Source organism: Lagopus leucura, unplaced genomic scaffold (genome assembly GCF_019238085.1).
Source record: "Lagopus leucura isolate 7727_CA_CO unplaced genomic scaffold, USGS_WTPT01 Super-Scaffold_100027, whole genome shotgun sequence".
Taxonomy (NCBI): Eukaryota; Metazoa; Chordata; class Aves; order Galliformes; family Phasianidae; genus Lagopus; species Lagopus leucura.
This window is the reverse complement of record NW_024962278.1, coordinates 645827-666163: the sequence shown is the minus strand read 5'-3', so window position 1 is coordinate 666163 and position 20337 is coordinate 645827. Positions and strand designations below refer to the sequence as shown.

The 20337-nt window shown below is 48.3% G+C and overlaps 1 protein-coding gene across 1 annotated transcript in view; it reads left to right on the top strand.

The window, feature by feature from the left end:
* Positions 1–7971: 7971 nt before the first annotated feature.
* CTNNA1 (catenin alpha 1) overlaps positions 7972–20337 on the top strand; it is a 106555-nt gene continuing 94189 nt past the window's right edge. The window contains exon 1 of the mRNA XM_042880642.1: positions 7972–8048. The gene's annotated coding sequence lies outside the window, so the exon portion shown is untranslated. The remainder of the gene's footprint in view (positions 8049–20337) is intronic.

Here is a 20337-nt window from a genome sequence, read left to right as displayed (position 1 = left end):
GGACCAACATGGAGCTGGAGCAAGGCAGCGCTCCCTGCAGATGGAGACCACACTCATGCCAACGTTTGCATGGGGCAGTTCTCATCCTGAACGTGGCTGTCACCACAAGGTGGTCACCACCATTTCCATACTGTCTGAAGTAAATGTTCCCCTGGAGTTGCACTTCTTTCCCTGGAAGATGCAGCAGTGGGGCCAATCCCCACTCACTGCTGGGCATCTCCATCTTCCCCATGCCTGCCAGCTCCAGGATGCAGCAGGAGGGATGCGGCTGCAGAGGGAGCTGGGAGCATCACCATGGTTACAGGCACTCTTTGATTTTTTTTTTTTTTTTTTTTAACCACTGCTCAGATTGAAGCACTGCAAAGGAACCGAGTAAAAGGTGCTGAGGTTTCAGTTCCCTCCCCCCCCCCCCCCCAAGAAGTCCACATAGCTCAGGATGAAGACTGTTGAGAGAGGAGCTCTGGTTGGTAGTTCATTTCTTCTGTCCTAAATCAATCAAGCAGAAGTGCACTGTTTGGCTCTAAACCATGTTGTTCTCCCCATATTCCTCAGAGGAACCTCCCACAGACTCCCTCCTAAAATCTCCAAACCACCCCTTTGATACAATGTCTGTGTGGCTACAAAACTTACCACCCCTCCCTGATTTACCCAATTAAACCTGCACTTAAGGAGTCACCCTTCCCCCCCACTTGATGTCAGTTAGGAGGCACACCTCAGGTGGTGATGGCTGGGGTTGGACTGTGAGTGAACTGCTCTGCTTTGGATGCCCTGCACTGCAGCTCCTTACTCCTCACTCCCATTGAGGCCCCACTGCTCTGCTCCAGCAGGACGGACGCGGCTGGCTGGGGTTTCCGCCAGAGTTTCATCTATAAATGGTTGAGCACTTTACAACTCCATTTCTGCCACAAGGTTCTAGAAGGGCTTTGGATGTGATGCATAGATGCCTCACCAAGCAGCAAGACGTGGGTTTGTGCTGCTCCAGCTTCTCCTGCAGAGAGGAAAAATGTCCCTGAGCTTGAGGACACATAAAGTCCCAAAGCCTGGCAGGGGCACCTGGGGATTTGCTGCTCCAGATACAACGTGGCACCATTCTGACACCAGCAGAAATATGCTAACATTGCCAATCCTTTCCTGGAAAGACCCAGAAGTAAGCAATGCTGGGGGCATACCTGTCCTCCTTTGCTTTAGTGATGTATGTTTCTGGAGAGCTGGGAATGGTTGTGCAGAGGTAAGGGGATGCCCCCACAAGACACCACTGAATCCAGCAGGATGCTTCCCAAGTCAGTGCTACTTTTCTCTTCTGCATTAGAGGAAAGCAGATCAGCAGATAAATGTGCTGGGTGTGATGTTCATTCTCTTTCTACAATACCCCAGGAGGTGGGAACCCCACCAACATTTTCTCTGGTTAAGAAGTATCCTGGTGATATTTATGAAATGTTTATTCCTTTCTTAGGAAACTGGTAAGACAACGGGACACCGCTGCCCCATCCTTTCTGTACCCCAAGGCACAGACACAGAGCACAGCCAGCTGCCCATGCAGACAGGCTGAGAGATGAGAGGAGATGCGATTTTTTTTTCCCCCAATGATTTCCCTCCTGTGATCTTAGCCTCTATTTGTAACAGCAGCAGATCCATGTCCTCAGACAAAATCTGCTTTTCAAGCGACGATGTCCCTTTTCATAACAAATGCTGCCAGCTCCTAGAAGTGATAGCTCACCATTGGCGAGAGGACACTGGGACGCTCTCCGAGATGCCGTGTCGAATAGATCTTCCACTGTACTGCAACAAATCAAATTTAGGGAGAAAGAATTTGAAAACAAATTACCAGTGAGATATTTCAAGCTGACAGCAATTTGGAGCAACTTAGGTCTGTCTGGTAAGGACTGTATTCCTTTTATTTTTCTGTCAATAGCATCTACCTTACAGAATCGTTTTCTCAATGATAATTCTCTTCTCTGAAACAGAAATGCCTCAGTACACTTAAGTTGATAACTCCCCCTTTGATCACATTTTGGTGGCAATGCCTGTCATTGATGGCAGCATATCTCCCTTTGGAGGAAGTTCTGATATGTGGCAGTGGGATTTCCAGCTTAGGGAGGAGAGAGACCTTTGGATTCCCTGTGGAGATTTTCAAGACCCATCTGGATTCCCCCACAGCCTACGTAGTGAACCTGCTTGGCAAGGAGCTTCCTAGGTAACCTCCAGATGTCCCTTCCAACCCTTATGGTTCTGTGATTCTGTAATTCGGGCACTGGGGATAGCTGGACACAAGCTTGGGCTTTGCCCACCTCATGGTCAGCAGTTGGCATGATGATCTTCATGGTCTTTCCCAATCTAAACAACTCTGTGATTCTTCATGTTTGAGAACGGCACTAATCTGCTCTGTTTCCCTGCAACACCATAAAGGCAACTTGGACCTATTTCTGTCTGCACCAACAACCCACTGCCACCATGTCCAGCCCCGTGTGAGCGAGCAGGGTGCTTTAATCACGGAGGAAAGCACGTCAGCAGCTCCATCAGCAAGCAGAGAGGATGGGTGGTGAGGAATGTGGCGGGGTGGAAGGGAATGCGGCAGTGCTGACATGCCCCGAGCAGCACAGACATAAAAGGAGTGCACTAGTCTGTAATTTGCCTGCAATTTCTCCTCGGGAAGCAATGAAATTTTACGACTAGCCCTGTCCATGCCCGTGTATTTCTTCCAGAAAGAGGCAGATAAAAATAGGCTGGAACTGCACTGAGAAAAAGAGAATGTTGACATCCCTTTGAAATCTCTTTGCAGCCAACAGATGCCAGCTCACTTTGGCCAAGCACTTAGCCAGGGGATGCTGGGGGGGGCTGAGCAAGGGTAGGGTCCCCCTGTGCAAGGCTGGTTCATTGGCACAGACCTCTCAGCCTGGAGAAGCGGGCCAAGAAGAGTGGTGCATTCAGCCTTGTGTCCAGCATGTGGGAATAAGGTGTTCATCGGGAAGGTGGGAAGCCTTGAGCCAACAGTGTTGGTTGTCTTGGGGTCCTTTCACACCCTAAATTAAAATCACACAGTATTTGTATTGCCCTGCTTCCCACCAGGATAAAGAAAGCAGTCTACAATGCTTATTCATTCAAGTGGTGCCTTAGAAGCTAAAATCTTCTATTCTCCACGGATTTGAAATGCTCAGTGATATAACAGAGGCTCTATTTAAAATTAAGAATTCTCTCCCCATGCCCGTGGCTGAGCTTTGCTGCCCTGCATAGTCCCACCTATCTGGGAACCACGTTTCCGCGGTGTTGCGTGCTCTCTTAAGTCCTCACATCGTTTTAGGATCTTCCCAGATGGAAAGTGCTATAGAAATGTAAAACTTTATTAATTAAAGGCTGAAATAGATGCAGTGTGTGGAGGTCAGTGACTCATACAGTAGGATTCTCAGGCTTCTGCTATGCATTGCCTCGGGGCATTTTTTTGAATGTTCCCTTCTCTGGGGCTACAGCAGTTTATTACACAAAGGCTGTGTGAACGGGAGGTGAATGCAAACTGCTCCGGCTGCACTGCTGGCAAAGCAGCAGCCGCTGAGCCCAGTTGCCTGAGCCTTTTGGGACAGCATCGTCTCTCTCTATTGTTTTCTGCCTGTTCCAGGATGCCCGTGCCATAGGAGAGGGCAGAGGGGCTGCTGGCCCCATGCTGGTCACGTTGGCTTTATGGATTGCTTTCTATTTCCACAGGCCCCGGGAGCACTTGGCAGTGAGGAGGAGGCAATGCTGCCATTCAGATCCAGCCACTTCCTAAGAATGAATCCCAGCATGTTTCTAGTAGAATGCTTCTCTCAGAGAGAGTGGGCAGTGATGGTGAATGAAATGATTGTGAGCCCTGGAGCAGCGAGGGGAAAATGGGCACAGTGGCTGTAGCCCCAGCTAATGCACACTGCGCCAACCCTGGGACACAGCAGAGCCCAGCGGGGCAGCAGTCCCATTCCCAGGCAGAAAGCAGTGCCGGTGGGAGCCCTGCGTGGGGGCAGATGGACTGGCAAATCCATCCTCCTGACTCAGCTCTGTTTAATTGAGGCTGCTGCTTTATTATGCACAGCTTGGATGGTGTGGCTGCTGTCCCACCAAAAGCAGCACCTCCCAGTGCTTCCACCCTGCTAACACAGTCCTGAGGCATCCATGGCCTCAGGACATTGAGATGAGCTTCCTGGCTGTGCAGATTCCTAACTGGATCCTGTGAGCTTCCTATGCAGTTCTGTGTCAGAGCCCTGAGGAGAATCAGTGATGTTTCCCAGCAGCATGGAAATGCTGAGACTGATTCTGGGGTCCCTCAGGACCTGGTGCCATGGCATGCATGAGATGGCATCTGTGCTAGACCCTCAGTTTGGTCTCACAGTGCTGTGTTGCTGGCTTCATTAGAGCCACCCAAGAGAATGTTGCTTACCCAGGCATGAGGTCCCTGCCCTGCCCCATGCTGGTAGGCAGACATGGCAAGGCTCTGCACTACAAGGCTTCTCTGTGGCTGTCCTTGTTGGGCTGTAACATCAGCCTGCACAAAGCCTATATCCCCAGCTGCGTGGACCCTGAGATTCTTTTACACTTATCTTTTGTTTTTACTCTTGCCACTGACCGTTCAGCTTCTTCTGCAGCACCTTCCACTCAATGCTGCTTTATACCTTCCCATCTTTTCTTCCTTGCTGCCTTCATCTCCTGCCCTCTCCCATTCTCTCGATTCCCCTGTTACCACCTCTGGCCCCTGCAGTCCCATTTCCACACCCTTCGCTTTTGCTTCAGTGCTGACTTCTCAAAAACAAAACTGAAATGCTCCTATCAAAACCCACAAAGATCAAACGTACACTTTGAAGCAGGCATGAATGTATGCATGGAGCAACTATTTTACTTTCAGCAATGTTGTCACAGAAACAGAAAATCCGATTCCAGCTAACTCACGTCACTTGGCCCCCTGTCAGCTGTGACTAGCAGGCAGCACAGGTACACCAGGTGCCGTGTAAACAAGATCCTTGCTTAGCACGCAAATCCAGCCCAGGATACAGCAGGGAGAGGGCAGCTGCTGCTGTGGCTACACCCACACGGGTATCCTTAGGCAGCAGTAGGCAGCGACTGCCTCGTGCACACCTCTGACTAACGCAGGTACTCTGCCAGCAGTGTGCAATCTCCAGCCACAGTCTGCTGTGACGTGCTGCACCCTGAGTTTCCCTAATACAGGCAAGATTGAAAGCGTTTGTTTGCTTTGTGCTGAGCAACCCACCAGCAATACTGCTGCTGCACCCTCTCCTCTGTGCCTGCTTCTCCCCCTGGCTTACATTTGCTTTTTAGCTGGTGAAAAGGGCTAAAAACAAAACAAAACACTAAAAGAAAATGGAATTACAAAACCATAAACACTGTTAAAAGGGAGATTCAGGGGCAAGCAGAAAAATTCTGACTCATTTCAGAAAATGGATTGGATTTCAACTGCTGGCACAGCCTGATGCTGTCTCAGTGACATGTGCTGGATGGGAAGTGCTAGCTATAGTTCCTGGGTGCCTGTCCAAACAACACCCTGCGTTTCAGTCTTGCTGACAAAGCCTGCCTCCGTGTTCTGAGAGAGCTGTTAATTAAGAGGCAAAGTCCAATCTCAACCTGGCTGGCTCTATTTTTACATGATTTTGTTTTTGTTTCCTGAGTCTTTTCACTTGATTCACAAGCCATCAGAGCTGCCAGCTGATTGCTTGCGTTTTTGCTTTGCTTTTCAGCAGCGTGGCACAGAACGTGTGATTCTCCACCATGCCAGGCCTTCTACCCTTGGGTTTGTAGTTTTAAAAGAGTTTTTTTTGTGTGTGTTTTTTTTTAATCTGACATTTTGTCCTGAAAGGATGTGAGACGTGCAAAACCAGTGAATGTGGAAGCCACCACAGGAGGCCAAGACACAGTATTAAAAGGAGTAATGAAAGAAAGCAAGCTATTGAAGTGTAAACTCAATTTTACCGTGAGTACGCTGCAGATCAGAAATGAGTAGTTTGGATCCCTGTTGCAACCAACACCAAAATATTAATGTCTTGGTACAAACAGGAAACAGAGAGAGCTCAGAAATCTGTTCTCTCTGTTTTTCTAGGGGAGACAATTTGTTAAGATACCGAACACCCTGTGTCATCTTAATAAATAGCATCTCTATAATAATAGACCTTGCTTTCTTTCGATTAACTTTGCTCACAAGGTTGGACTCTTGATCCCTGTTTTCTTCCTGGTTTGGAAAACAATGGCGTTGTTTTTATTTCCCTGCCTTGGATCCCTTTCGTGGGTTAAATCCGCGGGAAGGAAAAATGCAATCTGAATCGCTGCAGGACACCGCCTGCCTTCCTGTAGCAGCGGCCGGCAGGAGCCTGGCGAAAATAGGAAGTGCAGTCCTGGTAATGTCTGGGCCCAGAGAAAAATCACAGCTGGGAGCCATGGTGTGAACCACAGCATGCTCTGCAGTGACATGGGCTGGGGGTTGGCACCCCGGGAGTCTGCATGGGCTGAATTGCACTGCTCGGATGTAAGCTCCCTGAGGGCTGCCCGAGCTCTGTGTTTTGATTAGTATCAAAGGATGCAGCAAATAGATTCAGGTATCTCGGAAATGCTGGCAAATGAGTCATGAAATGTATTAAATTTATTCATTTGTTTTTACAATGCAGTACGAGCGCAAGTTCTGTAGAGATATTTGAATTAAAAGTCATGTCAAAACAAACTATGAAAAATACCAGTGATTTGGTGCAGAGTAAACGTGGTCGCTGGCACTCTTCAAAGCCTTTGAAATACATTCTTCCTTGGAGACATTTCTCCCCGTCAACAAATCTATCTCCATTGACTAACGCTCAGCTCCTAAAAGCTCCCTAAGAGCAAGGGCTGCCACTGACCGCACCAAGCAGCAAGCATGGCTCAGGAAATCCCTGCAGCGTCACCGCTCACACAGCTCCATTCCTGGATGCTCTCCAGGGCTTCAGTGTCTTTTCTGCAGCGAGGGGCCCAAACCTGAACACAGCGCTCAAGGTGCAGCCTCACCAGTGCTATGTGCAGCAGGAGTGTTGAGGAACAGCATTAAGCTTTCAAATGAAAACAACTCCCGAGAGGAACGGAGCTGTTTTCTTTGAGATCATCCACTGGTTTTCCACAAGCTTGCTACCTCTGCATCCTGCAGTAGCCCAGGAAGTTGAGGGCTGCTTCAGACTCCTGCGGACTCTCACAGCTAAACGTATGATGTGTGTTTTCACTTGTTGAAATTAGACATTGAAAGACTAACTACAACTCCATAATGTCTCAGTCAGGAGCCACAGCTCCAAGACGGGACATCCCAGGTTTGACTTCTGGGGGCCTACAGTGCTCTTCTAACAGCAGTAAGTCTTAGTGAGGAGCAGCTGAGTGCTCTGGGCTGTCCAGCCTGGAGCGGAGGAGGCTCTGGGGAGGCTCTGTACACCTTCCTGCAAGGAAGTTGTAGGAGCACTCAGTGTGTTGTAAGTGACAGGATGCAGGGAGACAGCAGCACATTGCACGAGGGGGAATTTAATTCAGCTATCAGGAAGGATTTCTTCATAGAAAGAATGGTAAAGCAGCAGACCAGGCTGCTGGGGACGAGGCCCCATCCCACAGGCACTGAGATTGCGGATGTGGTGCCTGGGGACTGCAGCAGTGCTGCTGGGGGTGCGCTGGGTGGTCCTGAAGGTCTTCCCCAAGTGAAAGCACACCGTGATCTCACTCTGTTCGGTCAGTAGCCGGACGGTTTTTTGCCTCCGCGAGAAGTTTTGACTGGAAATGTCGGTCCTGTCCCCAAGCGTGAGGTGCGAGGGGAGAGGCCCGGGCGCCGCAGCACGGCCCGGCCGGCCTGCAGGGCCGAGGCGAGGCGGGCGGCACCCCCAGGCCGGGCCATCACCTGGCTGCGGGGCGGCGCGGCGGGCGGTGCCGGGAACAGCGGCCGGGCGGGGCGGGAGCGGCGGCGGGAGGCGGCCGGAAGAGCCCATTTCCTCCGCGGGACGGGAGCGGGTGCGGCCGAGACAAAGCGGCCGGGGGTCGGAGCGGATCGTGCGGCGCGGTGGGGCTCCCTCTGCCCTTCTCCGGTAACTCTCGGCGCTCTTCCCTCGCGGTTCTCCCACACGGAAACTTTTGGCGGCGGGACGGGACGGGCGCGGCGGCCGGAGCTGAGGCCGCTGGTCGGGAGCGGGGCCGTGGGGCTGCGGGCGGGGCCGGGGCAGCGCGGCTTCCGGGAGCGGCCGTGGGCCGGGGTCGGTCCGCCCGTCCGCCTGTCGCGTTTCGGTGATCTCGGAGGAGGGCGGGCGGGGCCCGGCAAAGTCCGGGCAAGTTTCGATGTCTGCGCGGAGTTCCCTGGGAGACTTCGCCCGGCGCGGGGCGGTCCCCGAAAGCTCGGTCTGCCCGCCTGGTTCCTCGGGGCCGCTCCGCTTCTGTTCCTCCGCTTCGGGAGCGGCCGGCCTCCCTCCCTCCGGGCGCGGTGCCGGCCCGCCGCTCCGCTTCGCCCTGCCGGCCGTTGGGCGCCGCCCCCGTGCGCGGGCGGACGAGGCGGCGGTGCGGCCCGCTGCGCTGTGCTCGCCCTCGGCCGGACGGCGGTGTCCGCTTCTGTCTGAGCTGCCGATCCGTGACCCCCGTGCCCCGCCGCGATTCGCGCTCACCGCTTGCCTTAGGAGTGCCCGCGGCCTCGTTCCAGCACCCGGCCTGCCCGCCCGTGGCGTGGCTGCGGTGGTTGGGTTTCCTTTTTTTCCTTTTTTTCTTAATATTTTTTCCCCCCCTTTTTTATTTTCTTGGGAAGGGGCTGAACGACCAGAGCCGTTCCTGGAGCTGCAGTTGCTTCCTGTGTTTTTCCTGCACGGGGAGGAGGAGGAGGTGGGGAGGCTCTGCTGGCTGCACCCATTCCAGTGCACAGCACTGGGTGAGGCTTCGCTTCACACGCTGCCCAGCTCAGCCCTTGGGCCGGGCCGTTGGGAGGTCATTCTGTGCTTAAATGGTGTGAAAGCCAGCTTGCCTCGTGGGACGCGTGGTCTTTGGGTTTGGTTTGACTTGTCTTTGGGTGCTGAGTGTTTGGTAGCACTTGTTTCTCCTTCCTGAACGGAAACTTCTCCTTTGGAAAGGGCGTTATTTTATGTTGAGTCTTTAACTGTTTTTTATTCAGAGGAATGGTTTTTAAAGGAAATGTCTTAGTCTGTTCCTCCTCTGAAAAGTCAATGATTTACTTCTAGTGGTTCTTTTTTTTTTTTTTTTTTTTTTTTTTGAGGCTTTGCCCTAACCTTTTCCATAATAAACAACAAGCCTTCAGCTTTTTTCAGCAAGCTCTAATAATAGGCCTCCGCACTGGAGATTAAAAGTTTACCCAAGGTGGCAGGGGGGAGCGCAGTGGGTGGAGATTAGAAATCCTGCACCCAAACCGATGACTTAAAATACTGTAGCAAATATTTATGTCTCCATAAATTCTTGAGCTTTGTGTAACATCAGCATTTCCAGTGTCTGACATGTGTAATGGCAAACGCTAATATACAGCTGCTTCACAGGGTGTCCGTGGGTCTGATAAAGTTAACTGAAAGACGTAATAGAAAAACAATTTGTGTGTTTTCAGTGGCACGAATATCTTCCTCCCGCAGCTGTGAGATGGAGAAACTGATCTTGCAAAAGAGTCTTCATAAATATAAGTGTTTATGAGCTGGAAATAGACTTCAGTAGGAAGTCAGGCCTGCGTTGAAGTTGCACCTACTGTTAGAACTTGATTTCTAAATTTCTTTTCTTATGAACAGAGTTTGTTAGGCTCATGGAAATACTTAATGGCACGGCCAATCAACTCGTCATGGATGGTTAGTAAGGTTGGTGTAGTGTGAGAAGGTACAAGGCCATGGTTCTCTCTGAAAAGACTCGATGTATGGTGTCTGGTTTGGTTTTACTGGCATCTCTTGGCTTTGGACACCAGAGGAAACGTGGTGAATAAAAGAGGACTGATGATTACGTTGCCAGCACAATGCCATATTGAGGCAAAGTCATCTCACACAAAGCTGAATGCCCATTGTTGTTCTCTTCTGAAGTGCCTTGACTGGAAATCATTCAAAGTCTTGCGTTGTGGAACATTAGTGTGTATAACCTTGAGGATTTGGGTTCTTTATTACTTCTGGGAATCCACCCCAACTTAGCTGTATAGCTAATCTGGAGTAGCTCTGCTCTGTATGTAGCTCGTGCCTTGGTTAAACAGAGTTACAGCTTTATAGGAAGTGCAGATGTTGATGATTACTACTTTTAGCTTCATATGATTTTAATCCAGCATGCGAGGCTGGAAAGAAAAACTGTAACAGCACCTTTGTTGGAGGAACCCAACTGAGAAGAGAAACTGGGAGTGACCTGTGGTGCCACAAGGCAGCAGTGGGTGGCAGAGCCCAGTGCAGGGATGTTGTGCCTCATGGAAGTAAAGGAACTGCAGGAGGAATGCAGCTGTAAGTTGGGTCCTTCTACTGAGTAACTGAGACTCTTCATCTCCCATTCAGGGTGAGAATGGGTGTCAACTCGGTTTTTGTGTGTGTAATGGGTTACTATAGACTCTCCTATTAGCAAATCTGATACTTGAATGTGATTCATGATTCTACCTTCTCTGCTCTATTTAAAGAGCCAGCTACTTTTTATCTGGCATGATTACATATTTTTGTTAGTCGATCCTAGCTGTACAACGCAAAACATCTGCTAGTCTTTTCATGGATGTTTGTAAACAACTCTGGTAGAATCAGAGAGGAGTAACCTTTTTGTCTACACTTTATGAAGCAATAGGAATAATTCAGAGCGCCAACCTAAACTACCACAGTTTGCAAATGGAAATTCTCTGCAGTCTCTTGACATTCCCTTACTTCTGTTAGAATTCTAGTTTATAAGGCAGCTACCTGAATAATCATATTTACTCATCTGCATATCTCTTGAAAGGCTTTCTTTGAATTCAGGCATCTAAGAATGGGGAAAGCAAGCTTGGGGTCAGGTACAGCTAAGGGGGGTAGTTTACCAAGGCAGATAGTGCAACAGTAGCAAGAACACAAACCAAACCTGATGCCAAACAGTTCCCTAGTACATCTGTTTCAGTATATTAAATGACAAGAAGTGTACACACATTATAATCTAAGAGTGAATTCAAATCCTTAATGTTTCCAAGGGATGAGCAAACAAACTGGAGCCCAGCAGTGATGTGCCAGGTAGGATTTCAGTGCCCACAGCGAGATGCAACTGCCAGTGTGTACTTCTTTCCAAAGAACTTCCAGTTTCCAAAGCTATCTGTGCTGTTGCAGAACAGAGCTGTGCCTCACGTGTGCTTCAGAAGGCTTTCTGGTCAGCGTGGGGCTGATGGCAGGGAGCGGGTGGGATGTTGGTGTAAGCTGGGATAGGAGATGCTGTGAGCCCATTGGTGCACTCCATTCTGGAGTGGCGTTGAGCAGTTATTTTGGGAAAAGGAGACTGAAATTACAGGGCTTGTGGAGAGCTGATGAAGGCTCAGGAAAATAAGATTCTATTTTTTTTTTTTTCTTCTGGATATTGTCTGAAGGAAATGAGGAGAGTTAGGGTCAGATGCTTCTGATGCGCTTGTGTCCTTGCTGCTGTGCAGCACAAGATCAAGATGGCATTTAGGGAAATACCTAATTTGCTGCTTTTAAATTGATAAAGAAGTCAATATTGATGGCTTTTTTTTTTTTTTTTTTTTTTTAACCCCTCAACCTTCTGTGGCCTTTCACACCCACAAAGGTTCAGAGAGTTTTCATTCATTCCCTGCTTTGTTCTGGGTCCTTTCATGGGTGATATCTCCACAGCTTTAAGGGAGGATTCTTTTAGAGTTATCTTTCTAGGTAATATAACCTCAGCCCAGGAGATCCACTTAAATGAAATGGTCTGCACTAAACTTCACTTAACCAAAAGGGTCAGTTTAATTTTTTATGTAAACAAGACTGAGCTGTGTGCTTATAAAATAATGTTTAACCTGAGTAACACTGAGCGAGTTAGTATTCATCTTTGCAAAGTGCTCTTGAGATGAAGCTTTAGAGAGGCTTTTTATTATTATTATTGACTAGAATGAAAATTATATTAAGAGACAGCTTTGAAATATCAGGGGACAGAACTAGTTGTATGCTGGTGGAGGTGCAGGATGGTGCAAGCAGGTATTTCTTCCGCATAAATGTAGCTGATGGATGCATACAAACTCTCCACTCTGTACTCACTTTAAAGTGTGTCCATAGTGTGCCTGCTTGTAAAACTAAGTTCCTTTGGCATGACTTGGAGGCATAAGGGGTATCGTGGCTCAGTGTCACAGTTGCCAAAGCTGTTGGATAATTCATAGAATAATATTTGGTGATGGTGGTGGAAATGTACGTACAAGTTCTGTGCAGGCTTTGCGTGCAGTTTGTGTTGTGAAATGGAGTTCATGTCAAGCAATGCCTGATGCCCAGGTGTTGGAGTCTAAGCATATTAAAGCTTAAATTATTTTGTTTAAAGGATGAGAAGCGAAAATAATGGACTGGAAGTGGTGATGGGAGATTTGATAGGGTTTTCTTGGGAGAGCTGGGAAGTCGTTGGCCTGCAGTCCTGTCTCCAAGCCTTTTGTTGGGGCAGGGCCTGGGTCCTACTGCTGCCATCAGCTTCCTGCTGACTGCCTGGTCCTTGTCTGAGCTCTGGCTCAGATCCTCTTCCTGGCCTTCACCAAGCTGCCTGGTCACACTAGGAGGAGAGAATAAGGCAGGAGCTCAAGAGCCATTCCCTCTGCTTGTCACACCGTGAGCAGTACTGCTCTGGTTTTATCAGTATTCCATCACTTGTGCCAGTTGATGCATTTATGGAGCAATAGATGCTCTTGGGCAGTGGCTGATATCTTCCTCTGGTTTCCTATTTGTAATTTTTGACTCTGACCTCTTTTATTATCCCCACAATCACTCGGCTTCCTTCTGTCTTTCTTACCCCTCCTCCCCCCCAAGTCCATAAAATCGTCCCCAAAGGGAAAGCAACAGGAAAGCAATAAAAGAAGGAAATGGCATTATTTTCAATAGGCTCAATTTGATGACTTATTTTCCTTTAAATTCCCAAACCCGACTGGGAGTTCAGAAGGCCTCGTACAAAGGAAGAACATGACTTTTTTTTTTTTTTTTTTTTTTTTTTTTTTCCCAAGGCAGTAAAAAGCCACGATGTGGTTTGGGTCGATGAAAATGGCTTGATTTCTACATGAAGCTGGGCTTTTATAGTTTGTGCCACTTCCACTTTTTGGGATATGTGTTTATTTACAACCAAAAGAATTTCCTAACTAGTCTTAAGTGTCCTGAAAGCAGGCATGCAAGGCTTCCAGGAAAATAGGCTCAGGGGTTACTTGTTGCTCCATGGCACTTCCACTGCTGTCAGGAGTGCTCAAAGTACTCCAGTTTTGTACTGAAACAGAGAAGAGTGTGGTGTGACTCCTTTTGCCCTCCATTTCTGGCTGGGGTTAGTCTGTCTTCGATCAGATCCTGAGTTGGTTTTTTTACTCAGTAAATCACTGTCAGCAATTTTTGTTCCTCTCTGTGCCCTTCCAGAGAAGCCGTGCAGCTCCCACTGGTCCCTCCTATGTGCTCTCCTCAGCTTTGTTCCCCGTTGGTGCACAGAGAAGGTGTTTGTTTGAGCGTCCTCCCTTATGTATTCCCCCGGATAATTGCAGTCATTTACGATGCTTAACTCATCCAAACAACGCTTGTGCGTTACATTCCTGCTCAGCCTTCATCCCGGGCTCTGCTTTTGTGTTGTTTTTTGATTCCTTAGCTTGTGTGTGTTGGTGGAGCTGCAGGCTGACTTGTGTGGAGGCGTGTGGTGATGGTGCAGCTCTTCCTCTCACCAGCTCGTGGTTTGAAGTGAAGAGATTTCTCGTGATGCACGTGGCACATCTCAGTGCTGTTCTGAGCCCTATCACCTGCGGTTTGTTATTCCTTTTTTTTTGACTTACTGCTTTGTCATACTTAGATGAGTGTTCCTGAATGAAAGTGAAAGGCTAGAAAAGGAAATCTAAATGTCTTTTTTTTTTTTTTTTTTTGAAACTTCAGAAAACATCTTTCTTTTGGGGACTCATCGAGCTCTTGTTATTCAGTGCTGTAGTGGATGCTACTCTTTCAGTAGCTTGCACAAACTAAAAAGCAGTGGAAAAACCTTTTTCTCACTTTTGTGATACCATGGTGAGGGCTGCTTTTTTTTTTTTTTTTTTTTTTTTTTTTTTGCTATTTAGTCTTTAGTTGCTTCTACCCTGCTCATGCAATTGAGAAGGAGTGTCGCATTTAGTTTCTCAATACATTCTGACCATTTTGTCCATGTTCAAGAAAACTGTTGTCTACCAAACCTCTAATTAGAGAAGTCTCATTTCTCATCTGTCAGAATATGTCAGCTCAGATAGCTCCAATATTTGTGTACTTCTCCTTTCTAACTGTTAATGAGGGTCTGGCTTTGGAGGCTGGGGTCAGCAGAAAGGACCAAGCGGAGTCGCATCACAGCGTATTGCTTTGGGAACGAGATGCTGGTTTGAGTGGGGTCAGGTTCTGCTTATTTCCAACCTTGTAGCTTAAACTGCGCTTCCTATTGCAGATTGAGTGCTGAAGATCAGGGGAAAAAAAAAAAACAAACAACAGGTTTTCTTTGCTTTTTATTGCCAGCAATCAGTTTTTTTTTGTTTTTGTTTTTTTTTTTTTTTGCAAGCTGTACAAGAATTAATTTTGCAGAACTGGCAAATTTTTGTGCCAATTGATAAAGTAGGCTGATTTATTACAAGCCCTTTTTGAAGAAGACTTGTGAAAATTAATTTGTTAAAAGGCTGCCCTCCTTTTTGTTGATGTGCACTCATTGTAACATCAGTTGGTGGTTGGGTCCTGTGAGGGGTTTGCAGAGCCAGGCTCAGTAGCCACAGCCCAGTTATTGCCTCTTCAGTTACTGCGTGTCCCAAGGCTCTGAAATGTGCTTTGGGGTGCTGTGAGCTCAGGACATGCTGTCTGACTTTGAAAGTCTGCATCTAGAATGTTAAAATTATTCTTAGCAAAAGGGTTTCCCGTGTAACTGAGGAAAAGTGGATGTATGTTGTAAAGCAGCGTCTGATACATCATCAGTTTTCTTTCTATGTAGTTAGAATCCTGTGTGAGTTTTGGAAATGAGAAGCCATGCAGAAATAAATGGGAAGCTCGTTGGGCCATACGATGATATCCATCTGGACAGTTAAACAGGCATGAGCACAAGTTTGGTTCTTGCATCCTTTTAGGATCTCATCCATGACTTGAAGCCTTAATGTGGCATGAATAAAGCAGTAATTGCCCATGCTTGCTGTGATCTGGCTTCCCATACACCTCCCTTCCAGCTCCTTTGAGGCAAAATAGTCATGCCAAAATAGAACAGCGAAAGTCTACTGCTGATGTAACCGAAGGCAAGAGGCTGTTGTTAGCAGTGGCTTCTCCCAAATGTTGGCTCCTGTAGAGCTGTTGCTGTGGTTCCATGAACGCTGTGGTGAAGCTGCTTGCAGAGTGTGAGCTTTATGCCCTCAATGACAGCTAGACCAAAACTTCTAAATGGAAGGAGATTGCTTCGGTCCATGGTGCAGTAGCAGTTCTGAAGCTGCTGGAAGCAAGCACTCATTGCTTGGGCAAGTTTGTTGCATGTAAACCTGGTGACATACAGGAAAGTGTGTGCTTTCCTGTGGCAGTGCGTGGCATAGGAAGGGCTCTGCAACTTGTGAGGGGTTCTTGGGGGCTTGCTGCTGGCTTGGCTAATAAGGCAGGAGATAGCTCTTAGTTCTCTTCATTGGGGTTATGGAAGTTGTTACTTTGCCTAGGGATGTTGGGTTAGGTTGCACTTCCTAAGGTATAAAGGTTTATTAAACAAATAGCTGAGTTAGAGAAGCATTTGTCTGTCAGTGGCTGTGCAGTGCCCTCTGATTGGCAGCTCCAGGTCATTCTGGATAACCTTTTCCACAGCAGTGGGGATATACCCAAGCAGATGGGAGCTGGGTCTGAGTGGTCCTGTTCTGCTGGAGCTGCTGAGCGGTAGGCTTATCCTTATCTGGATTTGTCCTCTTGTTTGGCCTGTTACTGTGGCCTGTACTGAAACTTGTGGTGAAGTTGAATCCACTCAAGTGATGGGAATATTTTAGGGATTAAAGAATGTAGTCAGTGCAACACCTGTAGTTTGTATTTGAAATCCTAGTTCTAGGGCTTTGTGTGGAGTTTAAAACTTCATTGCTTATAGGGTGGAGAATGAGATTTGGTAGCTGAGGAGAAGGAATTTAATGTTGAAGGTTATGTTAGAAGATGAGTGTGTGTGTGTGTGTATACTTGGCTTTCAGTGAAAACAGTTTAAATCAAAACCACTCAAATCCTCCTTGAAAAGAATGGTGTATGCCAAATGTCCCTGACCAGCAGCCATTCTTCCATGGAGAGGAGCGCCGTGGCAGGAGGCTGTGAAGGAAAAGAGGAAAGAATGGAATTGCTTTTTCTGAATACTTAAACTACATTAAGAACAGTTCCTGAAGCCCCTTCATGGGAACTGGGCTCAGCATGTAGCATGCCTTAACCTTCTTCATACCAAGATGTTTACAGTGGATGTTAGGTACCAAAGTTCTACAGATTTGTGTCTGTTGTGTTTTGTCCTCCAGCAGAGGTAGAAGATCCCTGCTTATTGTCAGCTGGGTTACGTACTCAGATAACAAAGCAAACAGACAAAACCAGAATTTCTTTGAGGGCAGAGAAGTGTGGTTTGCTGTCTGGCTGGGAGATGCAATGGGATCGTTGTCACAAATCCCCTCCGTATTCCATGCTCATGCTTGGATGATGGAATAAGGGCTATTCTCTTTACATTGCACAGAATAACCAAGGGCAGCCTGCAAGCACAGGAGAAGACAGGGTTATAATTCAGCATGACTGACTACATAGCAAAATATGAAAGGAAGAAATAAATTGCAAAATACTGTTCTCGTGTATTACTGCGCCTGGGCAAAGTGCACAAAATGGGGACGAGTGGCTGGGTAGCACAGATAGCTAAAATGGAGAATGCCCTCCCAGGTATAAACCAAGGATTGTGTTTTAAATAGTCCTGTATAATGTTCTTTTGCTTTTTTGTACAGCATAGTGCACAAATCCAGCATGCGGTGGTGCTTGGCTTGGGTGTGTGCCCCCCGCTGTGTTCCTGAGGCTGTGTTCCTTTGAACATCACCTTCCTTAGGAGAACAGGGAGGGTCCTTCTGGAAAGCCTTGTGTTGGGGTGATTAAAATTTGAAAACGTGGAGAAGACAAATCCTTGCTTGGTGTAGGAAGCACCAAGTGCTGGGGCTTACATGTAGGAGAGGAGACCAGCGGTTAGATCTGCTGCTTCACAGCCAAAAGGTTGGCTGTGGTGCACAGCTCAGGAAGCTGAGATTGGGAACAGAGCAGGTCGGGCGTGCTTGCTTAGTGCTGTGTGGGATGGAGCCAGCATTGCCACCAGGTGTGTGTGGGAGCAGAGCCTGGGAAAACAGGACTGGGAGCACTGGGCCCTGTTTGCTGCTGTAGGGCTGCCAGAGTGCAGAGCTCACTGTGGGAACCCTGCTCTGTGGGCTGCAGAGCCCTGGGTGCCTTTGGGACACTGCTGCAAGGAAGCCACGGGGCTGCGTTCTCTCCCTTGCCCAGGTTTAGAAGTTGTTTGCATGCCGAGATGCTAGAATTAAGCATCTGAAGTTATTCTTAAAACCTGGAATTACCAGTTTGTCAAAAACTGAAAGCCACAACTAAAGATCATACAAAAAGAGCACCGTATGCTTATTGCCTGCAGCACGTTCATGGCCTGCCAGCTTTTTTAGTGTGAAATGCAGACGCAGCCTCACAGCTTGAGCAGCAGCCTTCTGCCAGGGCATCCATGCTGCTGCAGGGCACAGCTCACTCCTATCCCTGCTGCCACAATCCTGTCCTCTGCCCCGCACCGTGGCAGCTCCTCCGGCTGGGACAGCAAGCAGGTGAGGTGACTGGAGATGCCAGGTTACCCTGAGACTTTGGGCTCACTGCATCAAGTGGGTGCCAGAGTTGGTGCCAGTTGGAGGCAGATTGGTGGCAGGGAAAGGAGCAGTAGTACTGCAGTAAGCTTGCAGTAAGTGGTTGGAAGTGTAATGGGAAGCTGTTCTTAAGCTTCAATTGTTGATTCATTAGAGGAAGCAGGGGGTAAGGCATCCAGGGAGGGCTCCAGCCAAGGTACTTGTTAGCTGGAAGCTAAAGCTTCTGGAAGCAACATGAAGCTTTGGAAGTGGCTTCTTTAAACTTATCATCTTCCTCTATCCATTGTGGCCTTGCATGCCTGCTCAAGCCCTGTAAGATACCTCACTCTAGGAAACGTGCAACTGAAGTGAGCACCATGCTGACCCTGTAACAACCTGAAGGGCTGACATTTATCCTGCTGGGCTGCGAGTGTGGAAAACGCTGTGGCTTCATATATTTGGAGATGGGATCTGCTGGGAAGGCATTCCTGCTCTCTGCTTCTCTTGGAGCTCTGTCTTCAGCGCCCCTCAGCACAACTCAGCAGCAACATCCAGCATTGCTGTGCCCATTGTACATCTGTGCCAGGTGCCAGCCATGTCGCCATCTCCCCATTTCTGCTCTGCTTGCAGCAGTACTTGTGGCAGCACAGTGAGCCAGATGGGCAGCACATCCCGCCCTGCAGAAATGGGTTTCTTTTCCTCCAGCCAAATCAGCTCTTCCCCATCTGGTTAATCGCTCAGCCATGGGAAAAGCTGTGCCAGCACCAAGGGAGTGGGATGTGAAGATGGGAGTGAGCTCCTGGAGAGGTGTGGGAGGATGAATGCTGGTTCCCAAGCAGATTCCCTGCTGCTTTTGGAACCATGGGCTGAGTGAACGCAGCTTCTGGTGCGCTGGTGTCTTCCTATATATTCCAGTGCTTCAGATTCTGTGTTGCCTCCTCTCTTTTGCTGTGTGCTGCTCTGTCCTTGAGCCATGCAGTAGGTTGCTGGTCAGGGTAAGCACATGGTGTACCATCCCTTCCTGTAGCCCCTGGGCTGTCTCAGCCCTGCAGCTATGCTGGCTGTGGGGGGGATCCATCTGTACTAAATGCTACAGTTTCTGCAGTCGTCATGGGAATCATTGAGTGTGCTCACAGATAGCATAGCAGAGCTTGACTGCTCTATGCTTTATTGACAAGATATTAACATAGTTGCATCCAGTGAGGTAAAAGCTTGTGCAGTCACAGGAGGAAGAAGAGCTGAGCATCAAATCTTTCTGCTCTCGGGTGCAGCCCTCCTGGCAGTTGTACCTTTGTGCCCTAAAACTACCCTGTTCACATGTGCATTTGGAGGTCTTTTATTGTATTCTTCATGAGTACTAAAAATACCATATTTACTGCAGTGTGCAAATGATATCTAAGCTGTTGCTGCCAAACAATGTATTTGGTATCAAGCCATGTTTTAAAGATAAACTCCAATAAAGTTCATACTAAGTGGTTTTATGGACCATTACTTTGGGCCAATTCGTGAGCCGTCATACTAACGTATTTGCAGATGAATTGCCTTCATTACCCTACTAATACAATTAATGTATCTTCTTGCTGTTACCTCCTGTACTCTGCTTTGTTTCTGCAAGAGGCATAGCAGCATTAAATATATAGAAACAGCTTTTACCTGGAAACCTAATGGGCTTTCCAGAGACCTGGGCATGTATCTCAGGAACCATAAAGGCTTTCAGCGTATTTTTCTTGTCTAGGCTGCATTCACATTCACCTAATTGGGGGAAATAAAACAGCAGAGTTCCTCATTCGGGGCAAGGGGTGGAGGGGTGGGGGCAAAGAGGAGCTTCTGTGCACACTTTCACAGCATATCACCTGAGAAATGTATGTTTTGTGGAGGAGAGAGCGTGTGTTCTTGCCGAGCCTGGGCAGCAGCGTGCCTATGTGGCACTGGGCTCCTGGGCTCCAGCCTGGCAGCTCACTGCTCACCCAGTGCCAGCATCAGCACAGCAGGGCCCTGACATAGTCCAAGGCAGAGCTGGGCCAGCAGAATGGGCAGAGCAGGTGAGGACGGGAACCTTGTGAGGTATTGCCTGCTGCTGAGCGTTGGGGTGAGCAGGAGAGGGCAGCCACCCTCCTGCAGCTCGATGTGCTCCTGCTGCTGTGCTTGGAGCCCTTCATCTGCCCCTCTCAGTTCTTTGATTTAAAGCTAGCTGAAATACTACATGTGCTCTGTTCTCTTTTTCTAAGCTTTCAACCTATGAAGTGCAGTGTAGGCACAAGGAGCATAGGAGGGGATGGAGATATCTGTGTGGGCTAGGTGACCGTTCCTCTCTGCGCTTTGCAGAGTTGTACTCCAGCACATCCTTATGACGAAGTGTTTCAGTTTGTATTGGGTATTTAGATGCTCACACTGCTGTGGTG